The sequence below is a fragment of the Tenrec ecaudatus genome, chromosome 8 (assembly GCF_050624435.1).
Source record: "Tenrec ecaudatus isolate mTenEca1 chromosome 8, mTenEca1.hap1, whole genome shotgun sequence".
Taxonomy (NCBI): Eukaryota; Metazoa; Chordata; class Mammalia; order Afrosoricida; family Tenrecidae; genus Tenrec; species Tenrec ecaudatus.
In genome coordinates, this window is record NC_134537.1 from 132276716 (window position 1) to 132293395 (window position 16680).

Consider the following 16680-nt stretch of genomic DNA (forward strand, 5'->3'; position numbering starts at 1 on the left):
CCAACATACGGACTGAATAATTATGGTGAGAGGATGCAACTCTGTGGCATATCTTTCCTCATTGTAAACAGTTCACTATTCTGTACTTGTTTGCACAACGGTCTTCTGATCCATGTCCAAGGTCAGCAGGAGCACACTATTTATAGCTAACAGCGATTTGAAAGGCTGGTTTCCTTGTCCTAGGAAAGTTTCTAATTATGCTGTTGGTCTTTAGAATTATTAAAGGTCTCTATTGTCTTTTGCTTACATAGCTGATATTAAATTATATTGAACACTTTGAGAAATAGAGATATTTGATCTTCATTAAATCTTTACAGACCTAGCTAGCTGTATCTTTCTCTTATGAAATGGCTAGTCAATTCAAGCTGCCTGCTCTTTGCTCGGCAGCCCAACACTTCCCCTTGTCTTCTACCATGCTCCTGCATCAAGGCCATAAATGGAAGCATAGAAAACATCGAGCTGATAAGATAGAGTCAAATATAAAAGAGTTTGTGATATAAAAATAACTTTCCAATGGAAGACATACAATTATAAGAATGTTATAAGCAAATAAGACAAATAGATAAAACCCTTAACTCTCTTTCTTACTAATTGAAAAGGAAACATAACTGAGATGATCGATATTTCTTAAAGAGCTTAAAGATCAGTGAGCATGTTATGCATCAAAGGCATTTAAATAATTTTTTTCATATAAACCTAGGAATCCTGTGAACACTTGGAAAATATGCATTAGCCTGAAATATATGCTTCTAATACTGACATGGCTGTTTCTCATCCAGTGGAATGCCTTGAGAAACTTCATAGAGTAAGGTCCTCATACAAAATTCCCACAGCATTGTACTGACAAGAATCTGTATATTTATGGTATAGGACTTGGAGGAAAAAGTCATATGTCTACTAGTATTGTCAAGTTTGCACTATTTTGATTACTAACAAAGAATATCTGAAAATGAAATGGATACTGACGTTATCATTTCTCATTTGAACTTGTAAGAAAACATATTCTGGGAAATCATGAAAATCAGGAAGAAACTAAGATTTAGGGTATCACATTTTAATGTAGTCTTCCAAACAATTAATAAAACTATGTCCCACTTCTACTGATATTTTTGGCAATATTATCTTTGTACTGCCATATCCGTGTTTACTAATGCCAGTCAGTGTCTTTAAAATGATTTCAATCTCAGCTAGTTTTCTGTATGCATGTAATTTTCTGGACTAAACACTTCGTGATACAGCAAAGTCAGTGTCTTACTAAGACTGTCAAATGCACAACATAAGTTACGGAAATAATCAAGTTCCCCTGAGATTTTCAATCTCTTCAATTTTAGTTGTTTTGCCTGGAAATCTTTGGCTCCTGTCTAACTCCTGCTAATCCCTGACCATATGGTAATTGACTATTGTGGCTGATGTAATTCACATTATGTTAAAAAAGTTGACATAACTCTAAGACTGTCTGTTGATTTAAAACAATTAAAGAAAAATGGAAGGTTCATCATGTCATTTGAAACCACCCAAACAACATTTTCTAGCCATTACAACACACCCTAAATCAAATTTTCTAAATTATCGTTGATTCTATGTTCATTCCAGAAAACGAATTTCACAAATGTTTTTGCTTAATATAACAAACATTAAAATCCAATCAAACTACAAAATAGGGACATTAAACTCTGAACTGATAACTATATTCCAAAAAAATCCATTTATCACAAATAACAATTGATACATATATGCCAATATAAAAGAATGTAGGAAAAATGGCTTAATTAGAAAAATGAGAGTGAAATACACAGAAATGAAAGATGTCTTCTGAGGCAAAAATTGTATATAGATCAAAAAAGGGAGGACAGTGGTAATTTAGTGGTAGAATTCTGTCCTTCCATGTAGAAATGTGGATTGTAATCCAGTCAATGTATCCTGTCTCAGCCACCATTCATCAGCCAGTAGAGGCTTGCATAGTGCTGAGTTGGTTTCACAGCATGTTTCAAGAATAAGACAAACTAAGAACACAGGCCTTGCAATAAACTTCTGGGAAAAAATCAGCCAATGAATACCGCATGGATCAAAATGGTTCAGTCCTTTTGTGCGTGTTATTGCAAGCAGTTAGGGCTAGCTAGAGAGCAGGTAACAGCAATGAAAATAAAAATTCTGAGTAAACATGTATATTTTATCAATTTTGGAAAATAAGAATAATTAATTTTTTGAATGATTTCAATGCCTGTGGACACTATGTTAGATGTTTTAAAAGATAATTCCATTTTTATGTTAATGTCTGAAAAAAACTGTGAAATAGAATATATTGTGCACATTTTCAAGGTACGTAAACTAAGACATAGATATTAATCAACTTCTTCATAAATCATAGGGACAATATTTGAATATTAGGTTTATTCTCAAACACTACTATAGTCCCTATAAAATGCACCATTTTGCAAAACAATTAGAAATAAAGATGTATTTACTTTAATATTAAATATTGTTTTATTGTGTTCCACAAAAATAATGTACCCTTTTAAAATCTAAGAAAAGAAGAACACAGAGTATGTCTCAACCTGAACATACTTAAAAAATTCAAATATCAAGTTGCAATATAGAAAGATTCTATAGACAAAATATTGAACTAAGAAGACAGCAAAAAACACGAAAGGAATACATAAAATCATTGTATCAAAAAAAGTAGTCAATGTCCAACCATTTCAAGAAGTACCATATAATCAAGATCCAGTGGTACTGGCGGAAGAAGCCCAAGTTCCACGGAGACATTGGAGACAAACAAAGGCTCCAGGAATTGATGGGCTATCAACTGAAATGGAATGCAAACTGATGAAACCCAGGAAGTACTCATTAGTCTATGTTTATTTCAGAACAGCTACTTGAACAGCCTAGAGGAAGATATTCATATATGTTCCCATTCCAGAGAAACATGACACAAAAGTGTGTAAATAATCAAAAAGCATGATTCACATTACATCTACATACAATTTTGCCAAGGTAACTCAAAAATGAGTGTAAGGGCACAACGGCAGGAAGCTGCCCGGCTTGCAAAGCGTATTTAGAATAGAACGGGGCGAGGGGGCTGCAGTTGCTGATGTCGAGGGATCTCGGTTTCTGCGCCTCTAGCTCTTTAGAGCAGCAAAGCCCTTGCCTTGCTCTGTGGAGGAAGCTGGTCCTGACCTCGCCATGAGGGTGCCTTATCAAAAGAGATTGTTTCCTGCAGAGGGAACTTGCATATTGTAAAAGGAAATGTGTTTGTTCTTATCGTTTGATGCCATTAGTTGTTTCCAACTCTTAGAAAGAACCCCGTGTGCACAGACAGAAGCGCTGCCCAATCCGGTGCCGTCCTCCCAACGTCCTTAGGCTTGAGGCCACAGTTGCAGCCTCTGCGCCAATGCATCCCAGCGAATATGTTCCACCTGCTTGCGCCAACTCCACCTAAGCTAGCATGAGGTCTTTCTCCATAGACTTGTCTCCTGATAACAGAACCCAAGGATACGAGACGAAGGCCCACCGTCGGCACTTCCAAGACAGACCTGTTGTTCGTGACATCCGTGGCACCGGATGAATCAGCTCATCAACGGCAAAGAGGCATCGCTGCGAGCAGATGGAGGCCTTCCTCCGGTGCACATGGCGGCAAAAATGAGGTCAAAATAACAATAATTGTGAGGATGGCAAAGGCCGAGTCACTTTGGTTCTGTTGTCACTGGGAGTCTCCATCGACATGACAACAACAACCATCATTGTTTCATTTCAATGTGTTAGTTCAACTTCTGAAAAACCGGTGTATCAATGTACATATATATCTTCCTGCATTTATTTAGCTTTTACTCCACAAAAGCATGAAATACTTCTCAATTTATTAGAATCAAACAGCATATATAAAACTGAAAAGTATATCATGAAGAAGGGGCGGGCCACGGTTGCATAGCGCTTATTTGTTGGGCTGAAATCCACAAGGTCAGCAATTCAAAACCACCAGCCGCTCCGTGGAAGAAAGATAAGGCTTTCTAATCCTGTAAAGAGCTGCACTGGGGAAACACAGCGGCAGTTCGTCCCTGTCTTCTACGGTCGCTGTGAGTTAGAACCAATTTAATGGTCGTTAGTTAGTTACTCGGTTTTATCATGAAGAAAAATACATTTTCAAAAAATATCATTTCTGCCCATTTTTTATATAAAATAAGCTCAAGTTAAAATTAAACTTCGACTCTCTCACTCCCTAACTCACTCACTCACACTCACTTACTCACTCACTCTCTCAGTCTCTCACAAACTCACTCACTCACTTTCTCTCACACTCACTCAATCATCCACTCACTCTCACTAAAGAAAAATTAAATTAAATTGAACTTCTTGGGAAAATAAAAGGAATAGGACAGTTGAAGGAAGAGGGAAGGCATCGTATCAATCTGACATTTCTGATGTTGGTGCGTGAATTTATTTCCAGGGCTTCCTTATTTATCCTTGTGGTTATAATGGATTGGAGGGGCCAGTATGTATGTGGATGCTTATGTGGTTGTAAAGACATATAAGTTGCATTACCAGAAGAAAATTAACTATAAACTCTGATCATTCCCATCTACCATTGAGTACTGAAGTATTTATTCATAGAATTTAAACTTGGATAAAATGAGGTGAGATGTTCCAGGGATTTTTAGTTACCAAAAACTTAAGTATAAGTCAATCAAACTAGTAGAATCAGTCTTAATCTCTGGCTAATATTGAGATTGATTTCAGTGTCATTCTTGCCAATGGCCAGAAATTCAAACCACATAGTGAATTTTCTAGTAGTTCTACTAAGAAAAAATACAAATAAAGAGATAAAATCAATTGTATTAATTTATTTTATCAAATATATCTAAAATAAAAGTATTTAAATAAATAATAATATAAAAGTTAATAAGATACTTTAGACCTTAGTTTTCCTTTACAAATTTTTAACAGTTTTATTGACACATAATTCACATATCAATTTATTTGATTAAAATATTAAAGATTTGTGAAATCATGATCACAATTTTAGAACATTTTCTTCCTTCCTGCACATTATCATTAACACTGTATTTCCCCCCGACCACCCATGCCATAAACTTAAGAAACAATTGATTCAGTTACTGTCTCTATAGATATACCTGCCATGGATTTCATATGAAGAAAAGGAAAATCATCAATTATAACAAAATAAAACCTCAACGGAAAAGAAAACAGAAAATAATAAAATATGGGACAAATTTAATGCTATAATTCTAGTATGTATCTCCCACTTAAAGCACATATTCAATTCGGTGTAGTCTTATATCTACTGTTCTATAGCTTCATTAATCTATTGTTGACTATTTTGACTCCCAGAGTTCTATAAGACAGAGTACAATTGTTTCATAGTGTGTATGAGATGTAAACATTAAGGGAGCAGAATACCAAGTCTTTGCTCCTGTGGTGTAGCAACTGGTGTATTCGAACTACTGAACTTAGGGTTGGTAATTGATCCCTTAATCATCCCTCTACAAGGAAGCCTAATGACTCCATTTTGAACAGTGAGGTCGCAAAGCAAGTTAAAAATGTTTGTTTAAACAACCTGGGAATAGAGACCAGTGGAGAAGAGAGCACCAGCTGTTACGTCACATTTATCTCTTCCATTGTGCCACAAGGACCATACAACTAACAAATACAGTGTTTGTTGCCACCAAACACCACCAGGAATTTTCAGCACGTTTTTAAAAAGGTGTGGGAAAATTAACAAGAAACTCTAAAACAAAGAATTTGCCATTACCAGACTTCTTACCATCCTCAAGAAATCCAAGTGGGCTGTGCTGTAAACTCTCCCCCCCCCCCACCGCCCCATGCCACTAGTATTACTAATTATGTTTCACAACAATGTGAGATGCTTTGTGACGGTGTTGGTATTTTGTCTGACGGTGCAAAAACTAAAAATACAGCCACCAGGTAAAACTGCCGGTGTTCTGACACATGGAAAACAGACACTGCTGGTCATTATGTTCTTCAGTTTCCAGCTAATATTAATAGAAGAAAAAGTAAAATCCAGCTTCATTGAATGAAGTTGAAATAAAGCAGTAACATTTTTCAATTTTATTGAACATCAGATTTTGATACACATCCTTTCAACATTCTGTGACACACCATAGGATGGTTAGCCCAATCAAAACTCTTTGGATAATTTACAATAAGCTATTATTATAAGCTTTTGTTTTTACTTTAAAAAAACAACTTTTTTTACTTTAAAAAAATAACTTTGCTATTTAGACTGGAATATTTGATAGCTATTTCTTGAAAACAAATGGTGGAAAAAAGTAAGTTGTATTTGTCAAGGAAAAATGTTGAACTTTCAAATACAAATTTCAGAAAAATTTTAACCATCACTGTAAGCTTGAAAGTTTCCCAATGTTTAAAAGTTTTTTAAAAAGATTCTGATAATGATGTCAAAATACATTTTATATTATTTATATGTTATATATCAATGTTAAAATATTTGCTTAAACTAAGAAGAAATTTTTGACTGACCAATGCATATTTTATTAATGTTATAATGAAAAATCTCATCAAAATAAAACACATGTACCAAAGGATTTTGGTGTGATAGAACATGTTAACTTCATTGGTATGGCTTTAGAGACCTCATTGCAACTAAACTATCACATTCTTATTTGTAGAATTTATTGTAGAATCTAGAATAATATGTATAATTTTCTGATAATGCTATTAAAATGTTCTTCCTTTTTAAAACCACGTGTATTTATGAGGTTTATTATTTCATATATTTCAACCAAAACAACAGAATGCAACAGATTGAATACAGAAATGCATATGTGAATACATCTGTTTCATATTCCAGACATTAGATTTTTTTTGAAAAGATACAAAACATTGGCATGTTTATTACTTCATTTTAGAAAATACAAGTTTTCAGAAAATATTTTATTCATGTTACTATGCAATGAGCTTAATATATTTATTTTTAAATGATTTAGCATGCACAATATCAAATATTTCATTTTCAGTTTTTAATATGATAAATACTAATTGATGGACCCCAAATAAACAAAAACTTTTGTTTCTCAACAACTTTTTAATTGAACCTTGAAAGAGCCACTGATGTAGAATGAGACCACAGACCTCAGAATTAGACATCCATAGCTTACAACCTAGCGCGGTTTCCTTAGTGAACAAGCTAACTTGGCCAAGTTAATTAGCGATAAGAGAGATACACGATCTTTCTAATACAGAGAAGACAGCTATAAATATTGACAATTATTATCATGATAACCTTGCCCATATTATCTCTCTATAGCTTTTTTGCCTACTGATTCTAAATATACAAATTGACATGGGGGATAAACTACCATTTCCCACCAGGAAAGTCAGTCCTTCTTCTACTAAGAACTCATTGCCTGTGGTTTTGATTTTCTGATCTGATGAATTACCATCAACTCACAACTTGTGGTACTTAGTATATTCAGAAATATTGGAAATCACCTGCTATGTAGATTGCTTACAATGGTCAATTGTACATATTGTATTGAAGAAGAGGAGAAGGTGCTAAACAAGTCTGTCTAATGCAAGTAGGCTAGCTATAGCTCCCCAGAGTTCTCTTTGGTGTGATAGCATTTGTACAAGTTGAACATCTTGGAAGCAGACAATTATTCATGGCTGTGAGATGAGGAAGAATTCTCTGGTCTTGCCTTATGGACTAAATTGTGTCGATCTAACATTTATGTTGGCATCTTAGTCCCTATATACCACTAATTGGTTTTGTGAATTGGATTTCATTATTATATTAATTAGATTATATATGAATTGGTTGGTTCTAAATTTAATTACTTCTGAGTTATATTAAAAGGTAGACAATTACCATATGAGACTCATCTACAAGCAAGAAGCTAAGAAATGCTTGGATCTAGAAGAGCTTGCAACATGGAATGATCCTTAGAAGCAGGATGGCGAGAGTTAGTCTCAGACACTTTTGACATGTTATCAGGCCATACCAGTACCTGGAAAAGGAAATCATCTTTGATAAAAAGAGGGGCATCGAAAAAGAGAGAGAGCCCCCGTCAGGTGGCTGACACAGTGTCTGCAATGATGGGCTCAAATGTCAGCCCACGGCGGATGACACAGGGCTGGGCAGGGTTTGTTCTGGTTACTTCGGGCCAGTATGAGTTGGAAGCCACTTGACTGCACCTAACAACAATAGCAACATCTAGAAAGAAGAACTTAACATAGTGGAGACGCTGATTTTACCTTCCAGCTTCCAGAACTGTGGGGAAATAAATCTCCATTCTTTTAAGTAACACAATTGTGGTATTTCTGAGACAGTAACACTCAGAAGTTCATGGTCATCACTCCGAGGCCCTGGGAGAAATGGGAATTATTTTGGCACAGCTCAGGGAAGAGGGTGCAGGGATATAAAGAAATGCAGTTTCACTCTGCATCATATTGGAGGAGGAGAGACGATTACTAATGCTTGGAAAGGACAGTTCTCTCAGAATGCTCTCCAAATTGGTTTAATGGGCTGATTATATGGGTACCATGCTTCTCTTATTAGGATTTAATCGAAGTAATTTCTCCCACTTCCTCTTGATTGTATGAACGGACACTGTCCTTAGTATAAGTACAGAATGGAGACTTTGAAACTGTTCAATTTCTTGGGTGGGAAATAACTCGATTCTTGGCTTCACACAAGATTCACGCCGAAGCCTGGTTTGTAATCCAAGTGTGTTTTTTTAAAGGATAGAAGTTTCAGGTTTTAGAGTTAATGGAACACAGGCACCCTCCTGGAATGACATACCCACACATGGCAGGACTCAGGCCTGAGAGAGAGACAGAGAGACAGAGACAGAGACAGAGGCCGTGCATGGCCAATCAGAAGACAGAGGAGCAACAAGAAAAGAGCCCTGGACTCCAGGTTCTGGCCTCTGGGGGCCTTCCTCTGGGAGGCGTGGCCAACGGTACTGGGTGACCCCATTGGCTGAACTGAGCCCACCTGGCCTAGTTCTGGCCCATCCAGGTGTCCCACAGCCCACCTGGCTAGGGGCCTGAATTACCACACGCCCTGTAGACACCCCTGGTGCCTGTTCTGCTACCTAACAAAACCAGTAAATAAATAATTTTCACTAGTGACAGAAGCATGAATTTTGACTAGGCCTTTAATTAAGTTGTTGGCCATGATAAAAACTGTGAATGGACAGTTAAATTCATAATGACTAACAAATGAGGGCTTTGATTCCACTCAAAAATACTAATTTTTTCTCCTTCTTGGTAAATTAAAATGAAGTATGAATTAGCCAGAATTAAGCACCCTCTAGTTCATTTATTGCAAACATAGCTCAATAGTAGATTTTAAAATAAAACCCAAACTCACTATTATCAGGGTGACCATGGTTCACAGTGACCCTATAAGACAGTGGCCCAATTTGTAACCATTCTGTCACAAGGGTTCCTCTTTTAGTAATAGATAATCAGGTAAAAATAAAGCAAAATAAATAAACAGACAAATAAATAATAAAGAAAAATAACTCTTAATTACTAATTTAAGTTGAATTAGGAATGTTCTAGAAAAAGAATTATAGATTGCACCATATTTTAAAATGTCTCCAAACATGATAATGGGGGGTGGGGAGAGGCTTGTTTTACTTTGGGAGTTGCTAATGTGTTTGTAAATCCTGGTAGAATTTAACCAATTTTCATAAATGTCTAGTGATGATGCTCTAAGTCATTTTCAGAGCTTCCTTTATGAATGCGTAAGCGGAACAACAGGATTGCATTTTTCACTTTGCTGCCTACGCAGGAGATAGGAACTTGGTGTTGATTATCCAGCTGTTGAAACTTCTAAAAATGACTCTCCTTAGACCCTGCACAGAAGAAAACAGAAGTATTTAGTAAATCTTATCAATCACATTTTTCAAGCATGAAGAGGTGTGAAAAAGATTTTTTTCTTCCTGATAAAATTTCCACATTTCAAAAATAAACCATGTTGCCAAAGTTATGCAAAAGAACACATCAAATTTTATGAAAGGTAAATTGATAACCATTGAAGACTATTCTATTACACATATCATTCTTTTAGGGGCATTAATCATGACTCATTTATGGAATTTGGTATACATTTTTTTCTTTTTCCTGAAGTGGTTTTGCCTACATCTTTGGAGCTAGTCTTTCCTTACCACTATAAGCACCTTCCCATTTCACCAGTAGCTTATTGTGATCTGCCAAAACCAAAGCAATTAATCCAACTAAACAACATATTAAATCAACATATTGATTTTTATTTTATTCTCTATATTTTTATTTATTCCAGGCTACTGGTATTTATTTGCCTCTGGAATGTGTTCCACTGAAAGGCCTAAGGTGTCCCACTGTTTGCAAACCACTAATCCCAGGAGGGCAGAGACGCATAGAAGTCAAAATGTATTTAGGAAAATTGAGAAAAGAAGCAAAGGCTTCATTCCAATTTGTAGGACTCTGAAGTGAGCAGGCTTTACTAACAGGCCTCTGGCAATGCTAAACAACTCCTATTGAGGGCTAACTCATAGCAACCCCATAGGACAGAATAGAATTGACTCTAGGCTTCTGAGACTACAAATCTTTACATGAGTACATCTTGAGAGGGATGGAGAAATCAACAAAAAGGCCTTTGACATGCACCTTAAGTTAGTTTTTTGTGCCAACCTGGCAAATAAACACATGTGGGGTTAATTGAAGAGCAGAGGGATAAATGGCTCCGTGAGCCTCCCCTTTCTTGTTCTAGGGTCTCTTGCTTTGTGATGGTAACACCAGGGTACAGCTGCCTTAGCAGTTCCTTGCTTCAGCCTGAAATGCTGACTTCCTGCAAGACATCTCCAAGGGGAAGTCACCTGGGCCTACCCTGATGCAGCCTGGGTGCTGGAGCAGGGTGTGGAGATCCCTGCCAGCGCTGAGATGTTTAAACATTTACTGACGTGGCTTTCCTCCTGCATTCAGCATCATTGTGTCTGTTTTGTGAGATGGAGGAGGACTTTGTGGACTAGTGTTGGACATATGGATTAATGGGTTAATGTGGGACTTGTGTATCTTGGGCAGCACTGGATTGGGATATTTTCTTGATGCACACTTAACCTTTACATAAAACTCTTTCTTAGACATGAACTTCTATGGATTTGTTTCTCTAAAGTACCCGACTAACACACACCTGAAGTATTTAGACCCTAGGTTAAAGATCCAAGTAGCCTAAATGGAACATGGAAATAAGAGAAGAATCATCTGTACCACTTATGAGAATTTCAGCTCGTAGCGACATAAGTGACATAGCAGATATGTCATACAGGGTTTTCTTGGCTGTTTTCCTTATGGGAGTAAATTTCCATGTCTTTCTTGAGCAAAGTGTCTGCGTGTATTCAAATTATCAAGCTTTCATTTAGCAACTTAGTTCTCTATTGCTTGCACCAGTGGAACTCTTAGTTAGATGATAGCTGTAGTTATTTTTTAAATATTTCTGTATAAGAGTGTAATATCTATGGGAATATAGATGGGGGAGTTACAGCTTTGTCTTATGGTTGTTAGATGCCATTGAATCAGTTCTGCCTCATGTTAACCTCATCCGACAGAGCGATAGAAAGGAACATTGTTTAATCCTGCATTGTTCTCACCATTATTTTTCTGCTGGAGCCCTTATCACAGCCACGATGTCAGCTCATCTCATTGACAGTCTTCCTCTCTGTGGCCAGTCCCGTACTTTACCAAGCATGATGTCCTTTTCCAGAGAGCGCTCTCTTCTGAGAGAATGCATGAGGAACAGGAGACAAAGTCTCACCATCCTTGCTTTCCAAGAGCTGTGCTTCTGCTTCTGGCTGCACTTCTTCCAAGACACAATGATTTTGTTTCTTCTTACAGCCTATGATATCTTCAATATTATTTGCCAGCATGATAATTAGCATGCAACAATTCTCTGCTCTTTCTTTTGTCATTGCCCAGATTTCACAAGAATATAAGATGGTGGAAAACAATAAGTTAGACCTGAGTCAACTTAGTTCTCAAAGTTCCATCTTTGATCTTTAATAATTTAAAATATCGTGTGCAACAGATTTGCCCAACTAAGTACATCATTTGATTTCTTGATTGCGGCTTTTATGATCATTGATTGTGAATCCAAATAAAATCAAATCAGACAATGTTCAACTTTTCTTTATTGATCACGATGTTGTTTTTTAATTATGCCTTAGAGGCAGTCAAATACTCCATTCTAATTAATAATAGGTCAATTGTACTATACAGTGATATTAACATTTTTCTAGAATGTACATGTTGCAGTCAAATTAAATATAAATGGTTTTATTACTTTATCTTTCACCAATATTACAGTATTTTACCAATAACTTAATGAATTTTTTAAAATTTCTTTTCATTTGTGAAACTAATGTATTATAATCACCAAACTTGTAAGTGGGCTTTGTTTTGTTAGCATTCATTATTTGAACAACTTAAACTTTATAAAACCTTTATCTTGCATGAACAGGGTGTGTCACTGTAATAAGCCTGTATTTCATAAACATAAAATCATAAAGAAGGAACCCAAGGCATAACCACCAAATGATTTTGTGTCCACTTGAGCTATAAAATTCTCTAACTATAAGGGTAACAGGAACTTATCTCTAGAATATTAGTCTGTCTTTTGTGATATTTGTACTCATAATGAAATTACTTTTCTTAAAATGAGGGAGAACCAGCACTGCATTAAGATTATAAAATAGATTGCTTGAATTTTTTTCTCTGCCTGATAAAATAGCTTGTTTAAAACTACTGCACATGTATGACAGGATTCATTTGACACTTCTTTATGTTAAAACCTTGTATCAGGTCTGTGGGAAGTTGCTGACCCTCACTTTATCACATTTCTGGTTGTTACCACTACCAACACAACATCCAAATGATGGACTTACAAAGTCATCTGCAACTGGCTGCCTGGTTTTCTTTGACACTAGCTTTTCTGTCTTTAAATTTTCAAGAAGTGATTGACTTGCAGGGGCAGAGGGCTCTGGGTAAGCTTTGTGTGTCTCTGTGTTTAGAGTTTCCAATGAGGGTGTTTTGCTAACAGTGATCCATTAAAAGAAACCACTTTGCTTTGCTTACTGGTCTTTAAGTAGTCATGGTACAGTGGTCAAGCACTTGGCTGCTAATCATACCTCAGGGATCAACAATCCACCAGACTGAGAAAAGACCGGTTATCTGCTCTCACGAAGCTTACAGTCTTAGAATCCTATGAGGTTTTCTACTGTGGCATATAAGTCTGCTATGCATTAGAGTTGACTGGACAGCATGTGATATTAATGTATTGGCCACCTCAGATAGCATCATTGTTAAGATTATTTCTAATGGTAGTCATAGGCTAAGATGCTAGTGATTTACGTGGTATAAAGTTCTAAGAGTTTATAAATCTCCAAGAGTTTGCCTAATTTAATTATTGTAACTTAAATGGCCATCGTTGGCTGTCAGTTTGTCCTACTGGGGCAGTTTTTGTGCTGCTGTGGTGTATGAAGCTGTCACTTGCGTGCTCATCCAAAGTGGACACGTTTTAGAAGAATTCCATACGATGAATGGCCTACAAAAAAGACTGTCCATCTCTGAGGAGCTGGTCACGGAAATGCTAGGATTTAGCAGCTGACCATTGTCAGAGGTAGCAGCATCAGAGGACTAAGCCCTGAGGTCAAGAACACTCACCATATGACTAAAGAAGAGGGGACTTCTCTAACAGAGTGGACCAGAAAGCACTGGATGAAGTCAAGCATTCCAGACTTTTATTTTTGATGGTGCAAACATCTATTGGTAATTGTCAGTGGGAGTGCACAAATGATAAGTCCAAGAAAATTCAAAGTTCTCAAAACTGAAATGGAACATTTAGAAGTTGATATCCCAGTGAGCTGAAATGAACTGGTATTGGCCATTTTGAATCAGACAGACATCGTTTACTATGCTGTGAATGACAAATTCAAAAGGAATGGCATTATATTCACTATCAACAAAGGGCATTTCAAGGTCTATCTTGAAGTATAATGCTGGATATGACAATATCTATGTGCATATGAGAAAATCCAGTCTTTACAATTATTATGAAAATTTATGCACCAGCAACTAAAGCTAGTGAGGCAGAAACTGAAGCTTCCACCAGATGTTGATCAAACATGTAGTTAAGATGTACTGATAATTATTGGTGATTGGAATGTAAAAGTTATTAATAGAAAGGAGTGATCAATAATTAGAAAACATGGCTTCTGTGATAGAATTCAAGCTGGAGATGACATGATAGAATTTTGCAAGACTTGTGATTTCTTCATCGAAACTATCTTTTCTAACAACACAAAGGCATGTGGATTTCTCCAGATGTAATAGACAGAAAGTAAATTGATTATATCAGTGGAGACAATAGAGTAGCTCAAATCAGCAGATAAATGAGGCAGGGCCTGCCTTTTGAACAGACCATCAATTGCTCCTATGTACGTTCAGTCTGAAGCCAAGGAAAAGAAAAACAAGTCCATGAGAGCCATATAACCTTGGCTACATCCAACCTGAAATCTGAGTACATCTCAAGGACAGATTTCATGTACTGAACACTTAGGAGAGAAGACCTGAACAACTGTGGCATAGCACCAAAAGCACCAGAAATGAAGAATGTGAAAGGTAATTTAAAAGACAAGAAACAAAGGAAAGGTCAATGTACCTGTCAGAAGAGACTAAAATTTGTTCTGAATCATAGAGGAGCTAAGGTGAATGGAAGAATTGATAAAGTAAAAGAGATTATAGAAAATTTCAAAGGACATCTTGCAAAAACAAAATAAAGTATCATAAGGAAATGTGCAAAGACCTAGAGTTAGGAAATAAAACAAAGCATGCTCCGTATATATTAAATTGAAAGAGCTAAAGAAAAAATTTAATCCTTGAGTTATAATATTGAGAGATGATATGAGCAAAATATTGAATGATGCAGGAAGTATCAAAAGAAGAAGGAAAGAATCCAGAGTTACTCTATCATTGTACTACAAATGACCGGTCGATAATCAACACTTTCAAGACATAGCACATGATCAATAACCAGTGGTACTGAATGAAGAAGTCTTAACCAAAGCAAGACCCCAGGAATTGACAGAATGAACACCAAATGTGATGTTTTAAAATAATGGGAGCACGGAAGGCCCTCACTCATCAATGCCAAGAAATTTGGATGACACTTAGTTGGCCAATGGACTGGAAGAGAACTGTATTTGTAATCAGCTCAAAGAAAGATAACAAAATGTAAGAACACGCCATATCACTGATGTCACACGCATGTAAAGTTTCTGAAGCTCACTCAACAATGGGTGAAGCAGTGCATCAGCAAGGAACGGCCAGAATGTCCAACCAGATTCAGTCAAGGGAGTTGTGGTAAGATCATTCATTTTAGAATGATATCTTTACAATTCAATTAGCATAGAATCTCATATATTTCAGTGTGCTTAACATTGATTAACTTGTCAACATAAGTAATTCATGGTAAATGCCAGGTGTCTCCGTATTTATAAAACAAAGATTATTAGTAAGAAGTAACCAACATATTCTTCATCATTAATGGTAGCATAATATGTGATACATTTACTTTATTTACATTAGCATCAGAGCGCATGATTTATTTAAAAATTAAACCATTTCTATCATAACCTAAACAAGTTTTCTCTTTTCTTTGGGGCATTTGAGGAGAATTTCTTTAAGCACCTGCAATTTTATCAACAGGAAAAATATTAATGTAGGTGTGTACTTTCTCACTTGGTGTTTTTGATATAATTCTTGACTGGAAATATCAAGTAAAGAAATCTTTTTTAATTAAACAGTTTCTGTGACACATAATGCACATGTTATACTGTTCAATAGTTCAAATGCATTAAAGAGTTGTGCAATCATTACCACAATCAAGTTTAGGACATTTTATTATTTGTTGTACTCAGTATTATTAGCTCCCTAGTTTTCACCAACCTCCTCAACCATAAACCTAAGAAACTGTTAATCATGTTATTGTCTATAAATGTACCTACCCTGGATGTTATACAAAGGACTGAATACACAAAGAAGCACAATAAAAGGAATAAAACAAACAAAAGAACAGCAGCAAAAACAAAACAATGAAAAACCTTAGTTTCAAAGATAGCAAAAAATAATAAAAGCTCCCTCCTTTTCTTGGCGGGGGCTGGGCGTGCAGTTCCAGTTCCCATTATGTGCGGAGGCAGAGGGAGAGGACTCCGGTCCCCTCGGCATCATGCCTTCAGTGCCAGTGGCTACCCGTCTGCTGGTTCTATCCTCAAACGCTGGGACAAGGGGAAAAAATATAATAATAATAAAAGTTTTAACAAATTTCAAAGCTATGCATCAGGTTTTCATAGCTTCAAAACTGTTCCAGTTTTCTTTTAAAAAGAGGAAAGCAGTCCAAGGACAAGGGAACAAGTGGTCCAAAACCAGTGGCAAGGAGGTTGTAAGAGGACTAGTAGGGCTTGATCAAAGGTAATGTAACCGAGAGCAATTCCTGAAACCCAAATGAAGGCTGAGCATGATATCCAGGGCACGAGGAAAGTAAAAGGAAATAGAGGAAATAACTAGGAGGAAAAGGGCATTTATAGAGGGCTAAATACATGCATGTACATATGTAAATAAAATTATATATGATGATGGGGAAAT

General features: G+C 36.3%; 1 non-coding gene across 1 annotated transcript; it reads left to right on the forward strand.

Moving 5' to 3' along the window:
- The first annotated feature begins 16175 nt into the window (after positions 1–16175).
- On the forward strand, positions 16176–16324 carry LOC142455805 (small nucleolar RNA SNORA57). The gene has a single exon (XR_012785931.1). It is a non-coding gene; the product is annotated as a small nucleolar RNA SNORA57 (small nucleolar RNA).
- Positions 16325–16680: the final 356 nt, after the last annotated feature.